Genomic DNA, 24,634 nt, shown 5'->3' with positions numbered 1-24,634 from the left:
AACAGCTTTTTAGCTAGTCTCCTTGGCTTTCCTTTCCTCTCTCCCCTTTCTAGTTCATCCTTAACCCTGCTGTGCAAGGTATATTTCTAACACATCTCTGATCATTCCCCAAACTCCTAACCCCGACCAAAAGCTTTCAGCACATCCCCATTGTCCCAGAACAAAATGCATATTTCTTATCTTTACGCCCAGGGGCTACTCATCTTGCCCATTTATTACCCTATTTATTTTCTCCCTCTGTACATTGGCATAGGCTGTCTTTCTAGTTCATCACTTCCTTCAATGAAGCCTCCCTCAATCCCTCCCAGATATGAATGGTCTCTCTCACTACTCTACTGGACTTTTCCCCAGCACATATCACATTCTAACTCATAATAGTCATTATAACACATCTTCCTACTTGATTGTAAATTCCTTGAGGGCAGGCACCATATCAATATTTATCTTTTTGTCTCCAGAGCACAGCACAGTGTCCTTGATGGAAGAAGTATTGAATAAATATTTGTCAAATTTAATTGAAGTCCTGGATCCATAGACTCTCCCTCACTGAAGTCCTACTTTGATGACTTATAAGGACATCGAAATCATCCTAGGCTCTTGAAAAGTGGTGGCAGCAGAGGGCAGACTCTGAGAGCTCCTACTAAGATGGGGAAGGTTTTAAGCAATGATAGAACAATGGACTGGATGTCTTCCACCTGAAGACCAACATATTTAAGTGTAGAGCTAAAGGTAGGCCAAAAGATGATAATTTTTAAAAAAACTATAGCAATTTATGAAGAAGTCTACTAAGGTTTGCAAGGGTCATGACCTATCTCATGTCTTTTTTTTTCTCCTTTTTTCTCATTTCCTGACACTGTTTAACTTTATCTTGAACTTCTCTGATACAAACTTGTTAAATGTTCCCTTCCTTTCTCTGTCCAGGTAATGGTCTTCAGCCTTCATTCTAGCTAAAATCTTTGTTTCCTATGGATAGATGGATGGATGGAATGGGATAGGACCTGTGATTTCATTAGCACAGATAACTCCCTCTAAAAATAAAGATCCCCCCCTTCTCTGTAACTTGTATTCTTAGAGAGTTGCTTGGGGGAACTAACAAGTCAAGTGACTTTCTCAAGGTCACATAGCCAGTAAATGTGGGAAGCAGGACATGAATCCAGGCCTTCCTGATTTCAAGGCCAATCCTGTATCCAATATATCATTTTGCCTGTTATCCTTGGTGACACATTAGGAATAACTATTGTAAAGTCCTATGATAGAAAGAAGGGAGAAAAAGACGACCAATGAGATCTTTTGAGATCTCAAGTTTCTATGATTCCCAACTGAATGTGTCTTCTGTGTGAATTCATTCAGTGCAATAACAATTTGAATTTCAGTCAAATGTCAAAATATTTAAGACTGAATTTTAGTCCTGCTGTCTGACCCAGCTTTGACATGAATGATATATACATAAAGTTTGTGACTTGGCAGATCCAGGGACTAAGACTAGAGCTATTCTCTCTCTCTCCCCCCACCCTCTCCCCCCTCTCTCCCTCTCTCCCTCCCTCCCTCTCTGTCTCTCTCTCTCTCTTTCTCTCTCTCTCTTTCTTCCCATCTCTCCTTCTCTCTGTCACACACACACACACACACACACACACTTCATTAGCCAATACAGATACTTTTCTATACCTGTTTTCCCTTTAGATATAAACTAAAACTCTGAAAAAATAAGATATGCTAAATAGGTTTTTTTATCCAGACCTATGATTTTACCAGTAGAAGAAATGTAGACTAGCAACTGTTCTCTAGTTTATAATTTGAGAAAATATCCCAGAACAACAAACGGTTAAGTCACTTGCCCATAGTAAAACAGCTTTAATATGTCAGAGGCAAGATTTGAACCCAGGATTCCCTGACTCAAAGACCATTCTTCTCTATTCATTATCTAATGCTGCCTCTTACCACAGCTGAGACCATAATAAATTATATTCTAAATTATTGTTGTTTTAGAATTTGTTAATTATCTCATTTACATTTTCAAAAGCTCAAGAGCCAAAGTAATCTTTAGTCCCAATGTAGAATATTTGTAGGACTATATCTATTTAATAGTTGTGTTCTTTTACTATACATTTGCTGAAGATTTTGACACTTTTCCCCATGAGTACTGCTTAGTATTACAGAGTAAATATATCTACTTATTAACACTCTTAGATAGACTGAGCATGCATCAGGCTTAAAGAAAAACGCTTTCACTGGAATAAAAGCAAATTAGATGCCAAGAAAAGGGCAATACATATGAATTGAATTGAAATAACATTGAGGGCAGGATATAGGATGACATCAGCAAGTTGGCAAGAAATGGAGATGAATAGAGAAGCTAGACTGTCTGATGTTCTGCTTAGTTCAGGGCAGATGAAGACAAATATCGAGCATAGCACAAAATGTCTATACTTCAATAGCTCATCCGCCTCGTTATTTTATTTTCCTCTGTAGATGGAGATATTTCACACATACACACATATACAAACATATGCACACATATACATACATACATACACACACACCATTTTCTTTTCTGGTTCTCCTACCATTGCCACTGTGCCATAACATCATATAAACACGTATATAGTACTTGAGAAATTCTGCCAAGAGTCACCAAATCAAAATAGCTGAACTTCTCTAATGAATCATTTGATCACCAATCTGTTGACAAATTCCAAATGTCTTTCTCTAGTCCCAGTCTCTACCTGAGTTTCAGTTCTTGTTTCCAGCTTGCCTGTTAGATATTTCAATGTGGATGTAGCAACCTTACTTCAAACTCAATAAAGCTAACAGTGAACTTTTTTATTCTCTCTGTCTCTCTCTCTCTCTCTCTCTCTCTCTCTCTCTCTCTCTCTCTCACACACACACACACACACACACACACACATACACATACACACACCCCTTTCTAATTTCCTCATTTCCATCAACCGGGTCACTAATTGTCCCAGCTCTCTTGGATTAAAACATTTCTTATCCTTGATTTCTCCCTCTCTGTCATGCAATAAAACCAATCAGGGAATGATTCCTGTCAATTCTTCCTTTGGAATGTGTCTCATTCTTTGTTTATCAGTCCCATTGTCATCATCTAGTATAAATCTTTATCACTTTCTACCTTATCACCTCATACCTAGGTTACCACAACAGCCCACTAATTCTAAACAGATACATCCTCTAAGCAGTAAATCCTTCACACTGTTGTCATATTAATTTTTCTAAATACCATTAACATCACCTGCTTAAGAATTTTAAAATGTTTCAAATTCAGCCTGACATTCAGGTATGTTTATTATGTAGCTCTACTTTGCCTATCGTGTCTCATTTCTCACTATTACCTAACACAAGGCCTTTACTTCAATCAGACTGATGTCCTATCTGCCCTTCAAAGGCCCATTTCTACCTATAAATCTTTGTTCAGACTCCTCTTACACGAAAGTCTTTTCTTCTCCTTTTGGCCCTTCCAAAGCTTGCCTGTCTTTAACAGCCTACCTCCTACACAAAGCTTCTATTTCCTTCTTGATTTTCCTTAAGCACAGCTCTGAACATTTCTGCTCAGCTGGTCCCCTATAACCTCTAGAACCAGTCACCTGAGTATCCATGTATTTATTACATGCTTACCATGTGCCAGACACTGTGTTAAGAGCCAAGGATACAAAGAAAAAGAATCAATCCCTGTCCTTAAGGAGCTTAGACTCTAAAATTCCAATGGAAGAGACAACCTCTGTAAATCAAAACACGCAATAAAATTACAAAGTGTGTGGAAGATATCCTTAGAGGAAAAGGTGCTATCAGCTAAGCAGGCAGGGAGAATAGGAAAGGCTTGTGGAGAAAGTGGCACTTGAGCTGAGTCTTAAAAGCTAGAGATTCTAAAAGCTGGAGTTTAAAGCCATATCTGACAGTGAAGTCAATATCCTGTAGCCATAGTTATCCTCTCCAAAGAAAGGAAGGATATACTTTTCCTCAATCACTTCAGTGCCAATCTTGACCATTACAGGTAGAGTAGTTTGGGGCATCATTTTAAGGTTCTTCTCATTTACAGGAGTCATTATACATGTGTATGAATATATAGACACATATATCAATATATATACACACACTGTTTCTGTTTATTTCACTCGTCAATAGTTCATACAAGACGTCTCATCCTTCTCTGATTTCCTCATATGCATGGTTTCTTTTAGCTCATTAATATTCCCTTACATTAATATATCACAATCTGTTTAGCCATACCCAATTGATGAGTACTCACTCTGTTCCAGGTTTTCCTACCACAAAGAACACTTATGGTAGTAAAAACACAACTATTTCATTATGTGAGATCTTTCTTTTTTTCCTGATGATGTCCTTGGGGCATATGGCCAGAAATGGAATCTTCAGGTCAAAGGGTATGTGACTTTTCTCCTGTAATTCCAATTTTTCCCTCTTAAAGTTATTGAACCAATTCAGAGCTCCATCCACAGTGTGTTAGTATGCCTGTCTTTCCACAATGCCACCAACATTTATTAGTTCCATTCCGGATCCTCTTTGCCAATTTGTCAGGTGTGTAATTAAATCTCAGAGTTATTTTGATTTGCATTCCTCTAGTTATTAATGAACCAGGATGATCTTACATGTGGGTGACAGTTTCTAAATCTTTTAAGAACTATTTTTTCATATCTTCATCCACGTATGTATTGCAGAACAGTTTTTGGTTTTATATAATTGTGTTAGGTCACTGTATTAGATGGATATAAAAATTGGGTCACCAAATATGATTGTATCATAATCTCACTTGTCCATTCTAGTAGTCTACTTTTCTATTTTAAAATCAGCATCAAATAGCTTTGACAGTCCCTACCATGAAGTCTGGAAGGTTATGAAGTCAGCAAGTCCACATCAATCTATCCAGTGCTTACTATGAGCACAGCACCATATTAAGGACTGGGAATACAATGAAAAGCAAAAATAATCTCTGTCCTCAAGAAGCTCAGATTCTAATGTGGAGAAACCATGTAAGGAACTAGGTTATCATAACATAAAGGCAGAATTCATGATTTCAAAGAAAATCATAAATATGCCTGAATGGTTCAGAACTTCAGGATATAAGGAATTCTCTAAGTAGAAGACCGAGGAATTAAAGCATTTATTCAAGCTCCAAAGTAACAGACCCACGGAGCAGTGTCCCCAATTCGACATCCTGGCCAAAAGCATCCAGGCCCAATAAATCTGCCTCACAAAAGTAGCCAGGAGGTTACAGAAAAACATTGTGACAGTAAGCCAAATCATATTTGTGTTCCCCCCAATGCTAGGGCCCTCCAGGAAGAAGATTAGCCACTGGCCTCAAGCCCTTGCTCAGCACTCTTTGGTCTGAACACAGATCAATCCTGCTCTCGGTAGCGCCTGCTGCTTCAGCTTCTTCTGCTTTGGCTTCGGCTTCGGCTGCTGCTACTTCTGCTGCTGCTGTTTCTGCCACTTCTCCTTCTCCTGCCTCCACCACGTCTCAATCTCCAAGCTGTGTTCTTTCTTTTTATACAGTTGTTAGATGTCATCTAATCAGCTAGAACGTCATCTGAGTGACCAGAACCCAGGCTCCCACTATTGGCTCTGGTCCCAGTGACTCCCCCATGGATCCTGGGGGCCTCATGCCCACATCAGCCCAGCACCCCTGCTAGGGGTTTTGGGCCTACTTGGGGGGGGGGGAAGATCTTCTCATTTACTGATTGCCTTAACATTTATATATAAGGCTGTACAATTTTTTCCCAAATACAATCAAGTCCTGCTCTCTTCTGATTCAAGTTTGAGCCTATCTCATTGTCCATTTGCTGTGCTTGTCAGAGATATGTGTGTGTACACACACATACACACACACATGTATTCTCTCTCATATACCTATATATACATATATGTATATGTATATATGTAATTCAATGAGCTAAATTTCTTTTTTTTTTAATTTTATCATTTTTATTTAACATTTATTTTTCAACATTGATTTCCACAAGATTTTGAGTTACAAATTTTCTCCCCATTTTTACCCTCCCCCCTATTCCAAGATGACATATATTTTGCTTGCCTCATTCCCCAGTCAGCCCTCCCTTCTGTCACCCCACTTCCCCGCCTTGTCCCCTTTCCCCACACTTTCTTGTAGGGCAGGATAGATTTCTATGCCCCATTCCCTATATGTCTTGTGTCCCAGCTGCATGCATAAACAACATTTTTTGAGCATCTGCTTTTAAAACTTTGAGTTCCAAATTCCCTCCCCTCTTCCCTTCCCACCCACCCTCCCTAAGAAGGCAAGCAATTCAACATAGGCCACACATGTATCATTATGTAAAACACTTCCACAATGTTGTGAAAGGCTAACTATATTTCCTTCCATCCTATCCTGTCTCTCTTTATTCAATTTTCTCCCTTGACCCTATCCTTTTCAAAAGTGTTTGCTTTTGATTACCTCCTCCCCCTATCTGCCCTCCCTTCTATCATCCCCCCTTTTAATCCCTTTCCCCTTACTTTCCTGTGGAGTAAGATACCCAAATGAGTGTGTATGTTATTCCCTCCTCAAGTCAAATCTGATGAGAGCAAGATTCACTCATTCCCCCTCACCTACCCCCTCTTCCCTTCCAATGAACTGCTTTTTCTTGCCACTTTTATGTGAGATAATTTACCCCATTCTATCTCTCCCTTTCTCCCTCTCTCAATATATTCCTCTCTCACCCTTTAATTTTATTTTATTTTTTCAGATATCTTCCCTTCATATTCAACTCACCCTGTGCCCTCTGTGTATATATATGTATATTGCCTTCAACTAACCTAATACTGAGAAAGGTCTCATGAATTATACACATCATCTTTCCATGTAGGAATGTAAACAAAACAGTTCAACTTTAGTAACTCCCTTATAAATTCTCTTTCTTGTTTACCTTTTCTTGCTTCTCTTGATTCTTGTGTTTGAAAGTCAAATTTTCTATTCAGCTCTGGTCTTTTCATTGAGAAAGCTTGAAAGTCCTTTATTTTATTGAAAATCCATATTTTTCCTTGAAGCATTATACTCTGTTTTTCTCAGAAGGTAATTCTTGGTTTTAATCCTAGCTCCATTGACCTCCAGAATATCATATCCTAAGCCCTTCAATCCCTTAATGTAGAAGCTGCTAGATCTTGTGTTATCCTGATTGTGTTTCCACAATACTCAAATTGTTTCTTTCTGCCTGCTTGACCTTTCTGCTTCCTTGACCTGGAAACTCTGGAATTTGGTGACAATATTCCTAGGAATTTTCTTTTTGGGATCTTTTTCAAGAGGCAATCGGTGGATTCATTCAGTTTCTATTTTGCCCTCTGTCTCTAGAATATCAGGGCAGTTTTCCTTGATCATTTCTTGAAAGATGATGTCTAGGCTCTTTTTTCAATCATGACTTTCAGGTAGTCCAATAATTTTTAAATTATCTCTCCTGGATCTATTCTACAGGTCAGTGGTTTTTCCAATGAGATATTTCACATTGTCTTTGGTTCTGTTTGATATCTTGATTTCTCATAAAGTCATTAACTTCCACTTGCTCCAATCTAATTTTTAAGGTAGTATTTTCTTCAGTGGACTTGTGAACCTCCTTTTCCATTTGGCTAATCCTGCCTTTCAAGGCATTCTTCTCCTCATTGGCTTTTTGGAGCTCTTTTGCCATTTGGGTTAGTCTATTCTTTAAGGTGTTATTTTCTTCACTATTTTTTTAGGTCTCCTTTAGCAAGTCATTGACTTGTTTTTCATGGTTTTCTTACATCATTCTCATTTCTCTTCCCAATTTTTCCTCTACTTCTCTTACTTGCTTTTCCAAATCCTTTTTGAGCTCTTCCATGGCCTGAGACCAATTCATATTTTTCTTTGGAGACTTTTGATGTAGGCTATTTGACTTTGTTGACTTCTTCTGGCTGTATGTTTTGGTCTTCTTTGTCACCAAAAAGGGAATCTAGGGTTTGAGTTTGAGTCTGAGTTCATTTTCACTGCGTGTTCGTGTTCACAGCCAATTACTTGACCCTTGAGCTTCTTGTCAGGGCATGACTGCTTGTAGAGAGTACTTTGTTCCAAGCTTTAAGGTCCAAGTGCTGCTGTTTTCAGAGCTATTTCTACTCCACTGTCACCACAGGCTCTGTCACAGCAGTGCTCCTCCTCCCCCAAGAACTGCCAACCAGGACTGCAATCCAGATCCAAGCAGGGCACAGCCAGAAAACCTGACTCTGTGCCCACAAAGCACTCCTTGCATACCCACTCTGATCCACTGTTAGATTCCTCCTACAGTATGAGCCAGGGACTTGGAAAGCAGCTGACACTGGAGCTCTGAAAGTAGCCTCAGGAGCTTCCTGCTGCTGCTGCTGCTGCTGCTGCTGCTGCTGCTGCCACTGCCACCACTGCACCACCTCTGCCACTCCCAGGGATGGGGCCAGATTGTTCTAAACTCAATCCTGCAGTTTCCCAGTAACCTGCTCTTTGGGGTTTGTGGGTTGAGAAGTCTGGCAACTGCAACAGCTCAATGATTCATGGCCTTAAGGCCTGTTCTGGCCGGCTGACTCCTGGTCTGGTCTGTCCTGACATGTCCCATGCTGGGCTGTGCTCTGCTCCCAGTGCTGCACAATAGACCCTTCCCAGTGACCATCCAGGCTCTCCTTGGCTGGAGACCTGTTTCCCTCTGTTATTTCATGGGTTCCGCAGCTCTAGAATTTGTTCAGGGCCATTTTTACCAGTGTTTGGAGGGATTTGGGGATTTGGTGGAAAGCTTAACCTCCAGGCGCCATCTTGGTGCTGCCCCCACAATGAGCTAAATTTCAATGGCCTATCCAACTGTATGTCATCATCTGGACAATATTTTTCATTCATTCAGTTTTCTGTATGGATTATTAGGCTATTTTCTTTTTAGAGTAGCCATGGATCTCATCTATGAGATCTTGTAGTATTACTGCTACTAATATAAAATTGAACAATTGTCTCTGTGGTTTCATAAGTAAACCAATCTTATATGATCTTAGCCTCTGTATGGGAGGCACATTTTCTGTAATAAAGCTTTAAAACCTACATTTTGCTCTATTAATTCTTTTTTTTTGGTAATCAACAAACAAATGCAACAGAATTTTGTACCTTTACAAAATCTTTAGCCATTAGCCAACTATGCACCTCTATATTTGTGGTATACTATATAAAAGAGCTTTCTAAAGCCTGACTTTTCATTCCCATATTTTCATTAAGAATTCATACCCCAGAGACTTGGGTAAATGATTATTTTAAAGATTTTACAGAAGATTTATAGCAAAGTGTCTAAGTGAAAGTCTGTATCCAAGAAAATCTCCCACCATCAACCTTTCAAAACAACAAGAAATTCTCCAAATAAATTAATAGAAACTACAAAAAGAAGAAAAGAAAGGGCTCTCCATAAGCTAAAGCCTATGGGAAAAAAAAGCAACAGAATGCTGTTACCAGCTCACTACTGTCATGTTCAAAACAACAATCTCTTGTTCACTGTATTCGATCCTTTAATAATTTCGCGTGTTGTTGGTGTTCATCTTTTGTTTTCAAAGCAGACCAATGACATCCTGTGGATGATGTCTCGACTTGCAAGTGAATTAGATTTAAATGAGGCAGAATTACACAAAGTTGTCAGCCTCACTCTCTCTTCCAGAGTCATCAAAGTCCAGTGGCAAGACAAAAGTCAAAATGATTAGCAACGGCCCAGGATGCAGTGAATGACCTTGGTGCCTTTGAGGTCTGCCCAAGCTCTAAGCCAAGCTCTAAGTAGCACAGGCTTTAGCCACCTTCAAGACTGTTGGAATAAATTGTTCTCATCCACCCATTCTGCAGGGGGCGTTTTCACATGCTTGGGCTAGACATCTCCCTAACTCACCAATAGGGTTTGAGGCCTATGGGTTACCCTCAACCTGGTTCATCCTGTCTGCGGAAACAGTTTTGCCTGGGTGTGGCTGCTCTGCATGCTAGAGCTTCTTGGAACCACAAGTGAGAGTTGGGTGACAAGTGGACACCAACGGTGGATGAGACGCTGTGAAAAGGGCTCAGTAAGCCATCGTACCAGAAGTGCTAGTCCCCTCTGAGAAGAGTGAGTAATAATTCCTTGTGGTCTTCCCTTGGCAGTGACCTTTACCCCTTAATGAGGGAGGTCATTGAACTTGCCTAGCACTGGTCATTTGAACAGGAGACAGCATTTGGCCATCAACAGTGAAAAGACCAAATACGGCAAGAGTTGATTCATCATGAACATATAGAAGATAAGAGACTTTTAACAAAAAGGCCAAGGGAGAGTTGAGGAATAGCCCATCCCAAGCCCAGAAGCTTAAAAACAGCTTAAAAGGTAAATGAATCTTTAAAAGAAGAAAACTAAATGGAGAAAGATCCAGAAATATAGATGAGTGAGGTCTAATGTCTAAACCCCATTTCTATTACCTCAAACTAGCCATCAATGCAAAAAATAGTATATAGATTCAAAACTCAGCTCAAATGTCACCTTTTAAAATTTTTTTATTTATTTTATTTTTAATTTGTGGAATAAAACAAACATTTCCATAACATAGTATAACTTTAAAAAGATGATTGCACATGAAACTGCCAAACTATTACGCACAACTTACTATTCCTTCTAAATATATAATAGTTATTATGTAAATTTCTTCTTTTTTCTTCCTTCCCCCACCCTAGAGATGGCTGCCATTAGACACAATTATATATTTAAAGCTATTCTGTGTATACTTCTATTCTTCAGTTTTTTCCTCTGGATGCAAATAGCATCCTACTTCATAGGCCCATTGTAATTAATTTGAGTATTTATAATAGTCAAAATGACTTAGTCACTCAAAGTTGCTCTTAAAACAATATGACTGTTACTGTATACAGTATTCTCTTGGTTCTGTTCATTTGGGTCTTTGTTATCTTAGGCAAGTCTATTTGTGTTTTCTTAAGATCATCAAGATCATCATTTCTTATAGCACAGTGATATTCTTTTCCAATCACATACCACAACTTGTTTAGCCATCTATATTTATTTACTGCTGTAAATTGTATGTCTATTCAGTTCCACTGATCTATCTTTCTATTTTTTGGCCAATAACAGACAGTTTTGATAATTACTACCTTATGATATAGTTTAAGATCTGGCACTCCTAAAACTCCTTCCTTTACATTTTTTATTAGTTCGTTTTATATTCTTGACTTTTTTGTTCTTCCAAATGAATGTTGTTATTACTTTTTCTAATTCAGTAAAATTTTTTTTGGTAATTTAATTAGAATAGTATTAAATATATAAATTAGGGTAAATTGCCATTTTATTATGTTGGCCCTGCCAACCCATGAACAATTGATATTTCTCCAATTATTTAAATCTGATTTTAATTTTATAAAAAAGTTTTTAAAAATAATTTTGTTTATATATTTCCTGGATTTGTTTTGTCAGGTGTATTCCCAGATATTCTGCACTATGTAGAAATATTTTAAATGGGGCATCTCTTACTATTTCTTTTTGTAGGGTTTTGTTTGTCAAATGTTGTCTTCTACATAGAGCATTTCCTGACCCCCTCAGATGCCAGTGCCTTTGCCCTCAAAATAATTTTTACTTATTATGCACACACATATACAATGGACACACATATGCATGTATATATACAATCAAACTTACAGGTATATGGCAAATAATTATAAGAATGTTGCCTCTTCAAACAAGACACAAGTTCCTTGAAGTCATTTAGAGTGTTTAGAACAGTGCCTGACACATAGAATATTCTTGATAATTGACTGGAAAAAAAAAGTTAACACAACATTTAAAGGCCATGACAGGTAAATCAACAAGGAGAGTAAAGAGGGATATTTAGCACATGTTAATGGAAAGGGACATATCAATCAATAAATATTACAGAGGGAAAGAAGTAAAGTGATGCAAAAAATCTGAATGACAAAAAAGGCAAAAATTTGTAAAAGATGGCCCAGAAATTATAATGGAATAGCAAGAAATTCTAGAATGGTTTAAAATAGAAATAAAATAATTTAAATAATATTTAGGAGAAAAAAATTGAGATGAAAATGAGAACGTAAATCATACCTCTCAAAGAAGAAACAAAAAAGACAAACAAGAAAATAAACAATTTAGAATATATGATGGGGAATTTCTTCAAAACAATTGAGACTCTGAAAAATATAAAAGCAGAATTGAAAATCAAAACATGAAAAAATAGTGACAAACAAAATAAAAAACAATATGGGAATATCATGTGGTTTCCAGGTAAGCTTAAAAAAAACTAGGCTTGAGGATAAAATGTACAAAGCTAAACCAAGCATAATAGTTCTTCTGTAAAATGAAGAAGAGATACAGTTTTGAATTCCATATTTCAGAGAGTAAGGCACACACTGATGGAATACTTAGGACACTAACAGAAAGAAACGCAATTTAATTTGCCAAGAAACATAACATTCAAATTTCAAAATTTTGATAACAAACAACAAATATTACAAGGAGCCAGAAGAAAGCCCTTGAACCAAGGAAGCAAATCCGTAAAAAATCACTCAAGATTATTTGACATTTATGAGACATTTTAAGAGCAGAATATGGCATTTCAAAAAGAAATAAAATCATAGTTATAGAGAAAAGGGATCTTAAACACCATATATATATATGGTGTTTATATATATATATATAATATATATATTATATATATATATATACATATATATATCACAGAGAGAAGGAAGTAGAACCATGCAAAGAACCTCAATGAAAGGGGAAAAAGAAACAAATTGTACAAAATGTCTCAAAAATTATAGTGAAATGTTAGCAGAAATTCTTGAATGATTCATAGGAGAAATACTATGATTTAAAGAACATTTAAGAAAAAAAGAATGAAATCTATATATTTTACAGAAAAGAAAACTGAGATTAAAGAATTCATCCAAATCACATAAATTGTAAATGGCAGAGCTGGGATTCAAGCCCATCTTTTCTGAATCCAGATCCTACACAATTTTCACTGTCCCATTACACACATTAAAATAACATGCTATAAAGCAGAGCCTTATCATGAATGAAAAATATTTGGACTTTAAAAGAAAGGAAAGAATTTGAGTCATTCTTTCAAATGAAATCAGAGATGAGCATGATATTATGATGTATGACATATAGAAGCCCAAGAAATAAAAATAAATAAAATTAACAAGAAAAGACTAATGAAAACAATGTTTCCATATGTCTATGGCTATCACAATTTTTTTAGAGCTCTCAGTTGATTGGAGATCAATATGCAATTATTTTGGCTAAAATTGCTAGAGTTGAGTAAAGGAGGAACCAGTGGACTAATTTTTTTTTGTTTAAAATCTAAGTTCCCTGATATTTGAACCAATATTTTGAGTGGTGAGTATATAGAGGGCCAAATCACTTGAGCAGGGAAGGAGGAAGTGAGTTACAAAATTTAAGGGTGGGGAAAGATACTTTAAAATACTTCTTCTATGGCCTGGACTCAAAAGGAAAAGGGGATGTGATTTTTGGATCACTTGTCTTGTCTAGTAGGCTTTGGTAGAGCAAGGAAAGAGAATAGTAGACTGTTCCAATAATGATTCCACATATGATGGAATGAAGTACTCAGATCCTGAGGGTTCAGGAAACAAAACAACAACAGCAGCAACAAAAAACATATTCAGAAATCCCCAAATAAAACTTCTAGAGGTGGAACCAAGGTATTGGAAGAGAAAAAACTCTACCAACATTCTGCTCTAAACAACTTTAAAATAACATATCAAATCAAATTCTGGAATGACAGAGCCAACAAAAGGTCAGAATGAGACATTCTTCCAGCCCAGATTGGAAAGAAAGATCTATGACATGGGAGAAGAGAATGGCCCAGGGCCCAAAAAAACTAAACAATATTTTTCAAAATCAAGTAAAAGTGGTAGAGGAAAAATAAGGTGAAGAAATGAAATCAAAGGAAGAAAATTATGAAAAGAAAATTAACCACTTGGTAAAAGAGGCCTAAAAATACTGAAGAAAATAATACCTTAAAAACCAGAATTAGACAAATGGAAAAATTTCAAAAACTCACTGAAGAAAAAAATTCTTTAAAAATAAGAATTAGACAAGTGGAAGCTAATGACTCCATGAGACATACAGAAACAACAAAACAAAGTGAAAAGAAAGAAAAATGGGAGAAAATGTGAAATATCTCATCATAAAAATTACCGAACTAGAAAACTGATAGAGGAGCAATAATTTAAGAATTGTTGGACTACCTGAAAGCCATAATCAAAAAAGAGCCTACACATCATCTTTCAAGAAATTTCCAAGGAAAATTGCACTGATATTCTAGAACCAGAAGGTAAAATGGGAATTGAAAGAATCCACTGGTCACCTTCTAAAAGAGATCACAAAATAAAAACTCCCAGGAATATTATAGCCAAATTCCAGGTCTCCCAGGTCAAAGACAAAACACTTCAAGCAGTAAGAAAGAAGCCATTCAAATACCATGGTGCCACAGTCAGGGTCACACAAGATCTAGAAATTACCACATTAAAGGAGAGGAGGGCTCAGAATATGATATTCCAGAAGGCAGAAGGCAAAAGAGCTGGGATTACAACTAAGGATAACCTATCTCCCAAAACTGAATATAGACCTTCAAGGGAAAAATGGATAATTAATGAGGTAGAGGACTGTCAAACATTCCTGATACAAAGATCAGAACTGAATAGAAAATTTGACTTTGAAATATCAGACCCAAGAGAAGCATTAAAAGGCAAACATGCAAGAGAAATCATACGGTTTAACTGTTTACCTTTAATATGGGAAGATGAGACATGTATCTTCAAGAATTTTTTCATTATTGAGGCAGTTAGAAGGATTCTACATAGAAAGAGAGTGTGGGAGTGAGTCAATTATGTTGGTATGATATCTTAAAGGTGCATAGATGAGAAAGAGGGATGCTCTGGGAAAAGCAGTATGGGAGAGGAAGAATGAGGAAAATCATCTCAAAAAAGCGCCATGCAAAGAAGAACTTTTACAATAGAGGGGGAAATGGTTGGGGGGCAGGCAGTGTTTGAACTTTGCTCACATCTAAATTTGTTCAAAGATGGACTATGTATGTATACACACACACACACACACATATACACATATATAATGCGTACATATATTATACACACACACACACACACACACACACACTCAATTAGTAATAGAAATATATCTTACCCAACAGGGAAGAAGGAAGGGAAGGGGATAAAAGAAAAGGGGAGAGGGTGACAAAAGATAGAGGGCAGATAAAAGAAGGCAGTAGTCTGTCTATCATCTATCTATCTATCTATCTATCTATCTATCTATTTATCTATCTATCTATCTATCTATCTATGCCTATTGTGACAAATACAGAGACTATATAAACACAATTCCAAAATACTTTTCATACAATTAAAGATACATCTAAACAACTGGAAAATATTAATTGCTCATGGGGAGGTTGAGGCAATATAATAAAAATGACAATTCTATATGTTATTTTACTTTTTTCAGTTCCATACCAATCAAACTATCAAGTAATTATTTTATAGAAATAGAAAAAATAATAAAGTTCATCTGGAAGAACAAAAAGACAAGAATATCAAGAGAATCAATGAAAACAATGATGAAGAAAGGTGGCCTAGCAATACCAGATTTCAAACTATATTACAAAGCTTTAATCATCAAAACAATCTGATACTGGCTAAGAAATAGAGTGGTAGATCAGAGGAATAGATTGCATACATAATACACAGTATTAAATGACCATAATAATCTAGTGTTTGATAAACCTAAAGATCCAAGCTTCTGGGACAAGAACACACCATTTGACAAAAACTGCTAAGAAAAGTGGAAACCAGTTTGGCAAAAACTAGGCATAGACAAAAAAATCTGACTCCATATACCAAGATAGAGTTAAAATGAATAAATGATTTAGACATAAAGGTTGGTATAATTTGTAAATTAGGGGAGCATGGAAAAATTTACCTGTCAGATGTATAGATAAGGGAAGAGTTTATGACCAAATGAGATAGAGAAGACCACAGAAAGTAAAATGGATAATCTTGATTGTAGGAAATTAAAAAGCTTTTACACAAACAACACAAATGCAACCAAAATTAGAAGGAAAACAGGGAATCGGGGAAACACTTTAAAGGAAATTGCTCTGATAAAGGCCTCATTTCTTAAACACATAGGGGACTGAGCCAAATTTATGAAAGAAGAGTCATTCCCCAGTTAATAAATGGTCAAATGACATGAAGAGGCAGTTTTCAGAAGAAGAATTCAAAACTATCAATAGTAATATGAAAAAAGTTCTCTAAGTCATGACTGGTTAGAGAAATGCACATTAAAACAACTCTGAGTCACCACCTCACACCTGTTAGATTGGCTAAAATGATGTTTTCAGTAATGTTGTCAGATGCCTTCAAGGAGGCCAAAATGCCATCAATGGCAGTTTTTGCACTAACAGTGAAGTATTTAATTTGAAAAGGCTATATGCCAAGACTAAGGTAGAGGGACAGTGGTGCATGATTTTTTTGTCCACAGATGATTGTGCACTCAATGTAATCTCTGAGGCTGAGATGCAACAAAGTATAGATCTTCTGGTTGTGCTAGTTTTGGCCTCACAATTGATACCAAGAAAGCACAGGTTTTCCACTGGCCAGCACCACACCATCCGTCCGTGGAACCATTGGTTAGAGCAAATGGAAAAATACTGAATGCTGTGGATAAGTTAGGGTACCTTGGCAGTATACTTTCCAGGGATGTACATAAGAGCTGCTATAAATATTTTTGTACAAATAGGTCCTTTTCCCTTTCTAAAAAATCTCTTTGGGATACAGACCTAGTAATGGTATTGCTGAATCAAAGGGTATGTACCATTTTATAGCCCTTTGGGCATAGTTCCAAATTGCTTTGCAGAATGGTTGGATCAACTCACAACTCTGTCAATAGTGCATTGCCCCAGTTTTCCCACATCCTCTCCAACATTTATCATTTTCCTTATTTGTCATTTTAACCAACCTGATTGATGTGGAGTGATATTTCAGAGTTGTTTTAATTTGGATATCTCTAATCAAAAATGATTTGGAGCATTTTTTCATATGCTTATAGATATTTTATTTTTTTCTGAAAACTACCTGTTCAAATCCTTTGAGCATTTATCAATTTGGAAATGACTTATTTTTATAAATTTGACTCAGTTCTCTATGTATTTGAGAAATGAGGCCTTTGTCAGAGATACTTGCTGCAAATTTTTTCCCCAGTTTTCCACTTTCTAATTTTGGTGTCTGCAGTTATTTTAAATGGAACTCTCTATCTCTTCCTGCTAGGTTTTGTTTTTAGTAGACAGAAATTCTGATGATTTTTGTGGGTTTATTGTATATCCTGCAGCGTTGTTGAAGTTGTAAGTTGTTGCAACCAGTTTTTAATTGATTCTCTAGGGTTCTCTAAGAACACAATTATCAACTGCAAAGAGTAATAGTTTTGTTATCTCGTTGACTATTTTTATACCTTCAATTTATTTTTCTTGTCATCACTATACCTAGCATTTCTAGTACAACAGCAAATGATACTGGTGATAATGGAAATCCTTCCTTCACCTCTGACCTTATTGGGAAGTCTTCAAATTTAATCCCATTAGAGATAATGCTTGCTCTTGGTTTTAGACAGACACTACTTATCATTTTAAGAAAGGCCCCAATTTTCCTATGCTTTCCTATGTTTTTAACATAAATTAATGTTGAATTTATCAAAAACTTCTTCTGCATCTATTGAAATAATCGTATTATTTTTGTTGTTTTTGTTATTAATATGGTTAATTATGCTCATAGCTTTCATAATATTGAGTCAGTCTTGCATGCCTGATATAAATACCACCTGGTCATAGTGTATGATCTTTGTGATAATTGCTATGATCTCCTTGCAAATATTTTATTGAAAAAATTTTATTGATATTCATAAGTAAATTGCTGTATCTATTTTTGCTTTCTCTGGTTTAGGTATCAAACTCATATCTGTGTCACAAAAAGAATTTAGTAGGACTTCTTTACCTATTTTTTCAAATACATTATATAGCACCAAGATTAAGTTCTTTAAATGCTTGGTAAAAGTCACTTGTAAATCAGATTTGAAAATTTTTAATAAATATTATTAATAAAGTATAACAAATGTTAGATTATATACCATGACTACCTTAGATTTTTATCAGGAATGCTAATGTGGTTCAACATAAAGAATATTATAAACATAATGAATTATGTTAATAATGTAAATTTAAAAAAAACATGATTACATGCATAGATTTGACAAAGGGTTTTGTTTTTTCTCTTCTGAATCTAACACTTATTTCTATGTGAGAAAAACACTTGAAATGAAAAGAATAAATGGACCTTTTTTAATACAGTAAATAATATCTGTCTCAAGCCAAGTACAAATGCTATAAATAATGAACAAAAAGAGACCTTTCCAATAAGATTGAGGCCAAAACAATTTTAACCAATTGTCATTGTAACCAATGCAATTTAATATAGTTATAGAAAAGCTGGCTATAGCACTAAGATATGGAAGAGAAATTAAAGGAATAAGCACAGATAAAGAGGAAAAATATCACTTCTGCAGATGATATGATGATTTACTTTGAAAATCCTGAACAGTGAAGCAAAAAATTAAATTAACCCATTAATAAATTCAGCAAATTTGAAGGATATAAAGTGAATCCAAATAAATCATTATTCCTGTATATTTCCAACAAAAGTAAAAAAGAGCTAGAAAGAGAAACTCTATTTTAAAAAAATTAGAGAAAGTAAAAAATATTTGGGACGGTGACTGCCAAGATACATGCGGAAACTATATGAATCCAACTACAAAACACTTTTTGCAGAAATAAAAATAGGTTTAGCAAATGTATTAAAATGATATAATGCCAAATTAATTTATTATTCAGTGTCATATCCATCAAACCACCAAAGGATTATTTTATGGAACTAGAAAAAAATTATACCAAAATTCATGACCAAAAACATCATGAATTTCAAAAGCAAATAATGTAAAAAGTTAGAAGGAAAGCAGTTAATGGTACCAGATCTTAATCTGTATGACTGTTTAGTTGTTTCACTTGTGTCTGACTCTTTATGACTCCGTTTTTTTTTTTTTTTTGGCAAATACTAGAGTGGTTTGCCATTTCCTTCTCCAGCTCATTTTACAGATGAGCAAACTGAGGTAAACAAGGTTAAGTGACTTGCCCGGGGTCACATAGCTACTAGCAAGTGTCTCAGGCTAGATTTGAACTCAAGTCTTCCTAATTCCAGACCCTGGCGTTCTAGGAAGCTGCCCCAGCTACTTCCTAGTAGAAGACCTTTGACTGGAAACCTCCTACCCCCTTCCTGTTCTCTCTACTCTTTGGCCCTGAGCCTTCTTTTTAGAACAAATAGTTATTTTCATTACCTGCTTTTCTTTTTTTTTTAGATCCTGCTGACTGCAGGGCCAGTGCTCTATGCACTACACCATCTGGTTGCCCCTAGTATAAGTGTTTTTGTTTGTTTTTGATGAATCAACAGACCAGTATAAGAACTCATTATTTGACAAAAACTGGTGGGAAAATTGGAAAGCTGTTCAGGAAAAATTATGTATTGAACAACATCTTACGCTGTATACCAAAACAAGCTCCAAACAGTCAAAAATAATAGGTGACAACATGAACAAATTAGGGGAACAAGGAAGAAATTGCCTTTCAGGAATATAGATAAGGGAAGCATTTGTGGCTAAGCAAATAATAGAAACTATCACAGAAGTTAAAATGGACACAGTCAATTATATAAAATTCAAACATTTTTGCATGAACAAATCTAGTATGGCTTAGAGTTGGAGGAAACAATTAACTGGGGGAAATATTCACAACAAGTTTTTATAATAAAAGTTTCATGTCCAAAATTTATAAGACTAAGAGTCATTCCCCAATAGATAAATAGTCAAAGGATATGAATAGTCAGTTTCCAAAGGAAAAAATATAAGCTATCAATAAGTTTAAGAAAAAATGATAAAACTGCTAATATAGAATTGCAAATTAAGGCAATTCTGATATTTCATCTCATACTTATCAGATTGATAAAAATGACAAAAGAGGAAAATGACAGATGTTGGAGGGGCTATGTGTTGGTTGAATTGCAAATTGCTCCAACCATTCTACAAAGTAATTTGCAAATATTCCCCCAAACTTACTAAACAAGGCATAATCCTTGACTCACCTATATCACTACCAGATTTATATCCTGAAAATATCAATGGAAGAGGAAAAATAACTATGTTATAAAACTATTTATACTGGTTTTTTTCTATAGTAGCAAAAACGGAAATTGAGGTGGTTCCTGACCTATTGTGAGATGACCAAACTATTGTATAAAAATGTAATGAAATATTATTGTGCCATAAGAAATGACAAAATGAACCCTTTTAGAGGAAGCTAAGAAGACCCCTTTTAACTGATACAAAGTGAAATGGACAGAACTAAGAGAAAAATTTATTCAACAACAACTTTATAGAGAAAAACATCTCTGAAAGACTTTAGAACTCTGGCCACTGCAATGATAAATAAAAAATTCAGAGGACCAAAAATGGACCATACTGTCTACTTCCTGCCAAAGAAGTAATGGAACTTAAAACAGACAAGTCACATTTGGACACGGTCAATGTGGAAATTTGTTTTGCTGGAATACACACATGCACACATTTATTTATTATGAGAATTTTTTTTTGTTTTCTACAGCTCAATTGAGAAGTCAGGAAAAAGGAGAGATATGAAATGATCGTTACAATAAACATACATAGATAGATGAACAGACAGATTTTAAGAAAAAAAGGAACAAAAGACAGAAACAGGAGATAGAGGTATGTGTGAGATTGGCAATCTGGATAAAGAAGAGAGAAGTCAGGCTTTTGTTTTGCCCATCCTACATGAGTTTCACAGAGAGAGTTATGAAAGCATATATAAGCACAAAGCCCATTTACGAACCATTGTAATGTCTGGGATAGAAAATAGATGAATGAAAAGAAAAAAATAAAGAGTTACTAACATTAAAAGTAAACTGTAGAAATTTGGGCTAAGGCAAGGCTATAGGAAAAAGGAGGTGGAAGTCTTTGTGAAGAAACTGGGATGGGGGGTGGAGACAAGATGGTGGCTGGGAAGTAGGGATGTGGCTGAAGCTCTTCCCCAGGACCCTCCAAACATCTATAAAAAATGGCTCTGAACAAATTCTAGAGTTGCAGAACCCACAAAATAGCAGAGGGAAGCAGGGCTCCAGTGCAGGACAGCCTGGATGTTTTCTGGGTAAGGTATATCGCACTGACCTGGGAACAGAGAAGGGCAGAGCCTGGCCTTGGCTGTGTCAGAAACAACCAGACTGGGAGCTAGGCAGAGCAGGTCCTAGCACCCTGAATCTGTGAGCTGTGGCAGTTAGCAGTATTCTCAACCCACAAACACCAAAGACAACAGAAAAAGTTAGTGGGAAAAAAACTGCAGGGACAGAGTGAAAGGAGTTCTTAGTTCGGCCACCACCCCCGAGGGCAGCAGAGGTGGTGCAGCTACAGAACTAAAGCTGCAGTTGCTTCTGGCCCCAGGCCCACCTACTGGGAGGAATTCAGTGGCAGATCTGAGTGGGAGTGCAGAGCCTGCTCAAATCTGAGTTGCAGTACGGGTTGGCGGTTCTTGGGGGAGGAGGAGTGCTGGTGTGGCAGAGCTTGCTGTGTAGAAAAAGCTCTGAAAACAACAACGCAGCCCCTCAAGCTTGGAACAAAGCACTCTCTACTCTACAAGCAGTCATACCTCTATGAAAAGTCAAGGGTCAAGTAGTTGGCTGGGACCATGGCCAGGCAGCGAAAATAGATGCAGATTCAGACTCAGACTTTGGAATCTTTCTTGGGTGACAAGACCAAAACACACAGCCTAAAGAAGTCAACAAAGTGCAAGAGCCTACAACAAAAGCCTCCAAGAAAAACATGAATTGGTCTCAGGCCATGGAAGAGCTCAAAAAGGATTTGGAAAAACAGGTAAGAGAAGTAGAGGAAAAATTGGGAGGAGAAATGAGAGTGACGTGAGAAAACTATGAAAAACCAGTCAACAACTTGCTAAAACAGACCCCCAAAAATACTGAGGAAAATAACACCCTAAAAAATAGATTAACTCAAATGGCAAAAGAGCTCCAAAAAGCGAATGAGGAGAAGAATGCCTTGAAAGGCAGAATTAGCCAAATGGAAAAGGAGGTCCAAAAGACCACTGAAGAAAATACTACTTTAAAAATTAGATTGGAGCAAGTGGAAGCTATTGACTTTATGAGAAATCAAGATATTATAAAACAGAACCAAAGGAATGAAAAAATGGAAGACAATGTGAAATATCACATTGGAAAAATCATTGACCTGGAAAATAGATCCAGGAGAGAGAATTTCAAAATTATTGGACTACCTGAAAGTCATGATCAAAAAAAGAGCCTAGATATCATCTTTCAAGAAATTAACAAGGAGAACGGCCCTGATATTCTAGAGCCAGAGGATAAAATAGAAATTGAAAGAATCCACGTATTGCCTCCTGAAAAAGAAACCAAAAAGAAAACTGCTAGGAACATTGTTGCCAAATTCCAAAGCTCCCAGATCAAGGAAAAAATACTGCAAGCAGCCAGAAAGAAACAATTTGAGTATTGTGGAAACATAATCAGGATAATACAAGATATAGGAGCTTCTACATTAAGGGATCAAAGGGCTTGGAATATAATACTCTGGAGGTCAATGGAGCTAGGATTAAAACCAAGAATCACCTACCCAGCAAAACTGAGTATCATGCTCCAAGGTAACATATGGATTTTCAATAAAATAGAGGACTTTCAAGCTTTCTCAGTGAAAAGACCAAAAATGAATAGAAAAATTGACTTTCAAACACAAGAATCAAGGGAAGCATGAAAAGGTAAACAAGAAAAAGAAATCACAAAGGACTTACTAAAGTTGAACTGTTCTGTTTACATTTCTACATGGAAAGATGATGTGTGAGACCTCAGTATTAGGGTAGCTGAAGGGAATATATATGTATGTAGACAGAGGGCACAGGGTGAATTGAATATGAAGGGATGATATCTAAAAAAATAAAATCAAATTAAGGGATGAGAGAGGAATATATTGAGAGAGGGAGAAAGGGAGAGATAGAATGGGGTAAGTTATCTCACATAAAAGTGGCAAGACAAAGCAGTTCTATAGGAAGGGAAGAGGGGGCAGGCGAGGGGGAAATGAGTGAATCTTGCTGTCATCGGATTTGACCTGAGAAGGGAATAGCATACACACTCAGTTGGGTATCTTACCCTACAGGAAAGAAGGAGGAAGGAAATGAAGAAGTGGGGATGATAGAAGGGAGGGCAAATAGGGGGAGGAGGTAATCAAAAGCAAACACTTTTGAAAAGGGCCAGCAACAAGGGAGAAAACTGAATAAAGGGGGACAGGATAGGAAGGAGCAAAATATAGTTAGTCTTTCACAACATGAGTATTGTGGAAGGGTTTTACATAATGATATACATGTGGCCTACGTTGAATTGCTTGCCTTCTTAGGGGGGTAGGTGGGGAGGGAAGAGGGGAGAGAATTTGGAACTCAAAGTTTTAAAAGCAGATGTTCAAAAAAAGTTTTTGCATGCAACTAGGAAATAAGATATGCAGGCAACGGGGCATAGAAATCTATCTTGCCCTACAAGAAAGTAAGAGAAAAGGGGATGGGGGGGGGGAAGAAGGGTGATAGAAGGGAAGGTTGACTGGGGAGTGGGGCAATAAGAATATATGCCATCTTGGAGTGGGGGGAGGGTAAAAATGGGGAGAAAATTTGTAATTCAAAGTCTTGTGAAAATCAATGCTGAAAACTAAAAATATTAAAGAAAGAAAGAAAAAAACAATTATGTGCATTACATATAACCTATATTGCTTGCCTTCTCAGTGAGGGGGCAGGATGAAAGAGAATTTGGAACTCCAAATTAAAAAAAAATAATTGTTTTTACATGCAATTGGAAAAAATATTTTTTTAAAAAATGTAATTCTGTGCACTTAAAAAATAAATTGGGATCAAATAAATCTAATGCTAAAAGTCATGAAGACTAAGAAGTCATGAAGCTTGAGAAAAGAGATAAAAGTGGGAAAAGGAATTGTGAAATTAAATGCAAGGAAACAATGTTTATAACCTTATGTATGAATGTCATCAATTTCCTAATAAAATAAAAGACAATGGCAGAATTAATAAGAAAACAAAATATAGCAGTTTTCTTCATATTTAAAACTTAAGGATACATACAAAGTATGATACTATCACTTTCTAACTATATTCCTCCTACCCCAAGATGTGAGTTAGGCTACTTTTTTTTTCTCTTGAAGAGTGACAAAACTATCTCTGCTTGAAGCACAAGTCAACAATCTCTTGATACAGGTATGGCTTCCTAGCTGGCAAAGGGCATTAAAAAAGACCAATCCAGTTGAAATTCAGGCCTTTTGGACTTGGCAGATATCCTGAGGCCATTTGAGGTACTGTATACTGCCCTATTGATCAGAGTGGTTTCCATATAATATCATTATTAATTGTTCTTCCTTTGCCAGGACAAATTAAAATT

Source organism: Trichosurus vulpecula, chromosome 8 (genome assembly GCF_011100635.1).
Source record: "Trichosurus vulpecula isolate mTriVul1 chromosome 8, mTriVul1.pri, whole genome shotgun sequence".
Classification (NCBI taxonomy): Eukaryota; Metazoa; Chordata; class Mammalia; order Diprotodontia; family Phalangeridae; genus Trichosurus; species Trichosurus vulpecula.
Note: the sequence above shows the minus strand (reverse complement) of the source record.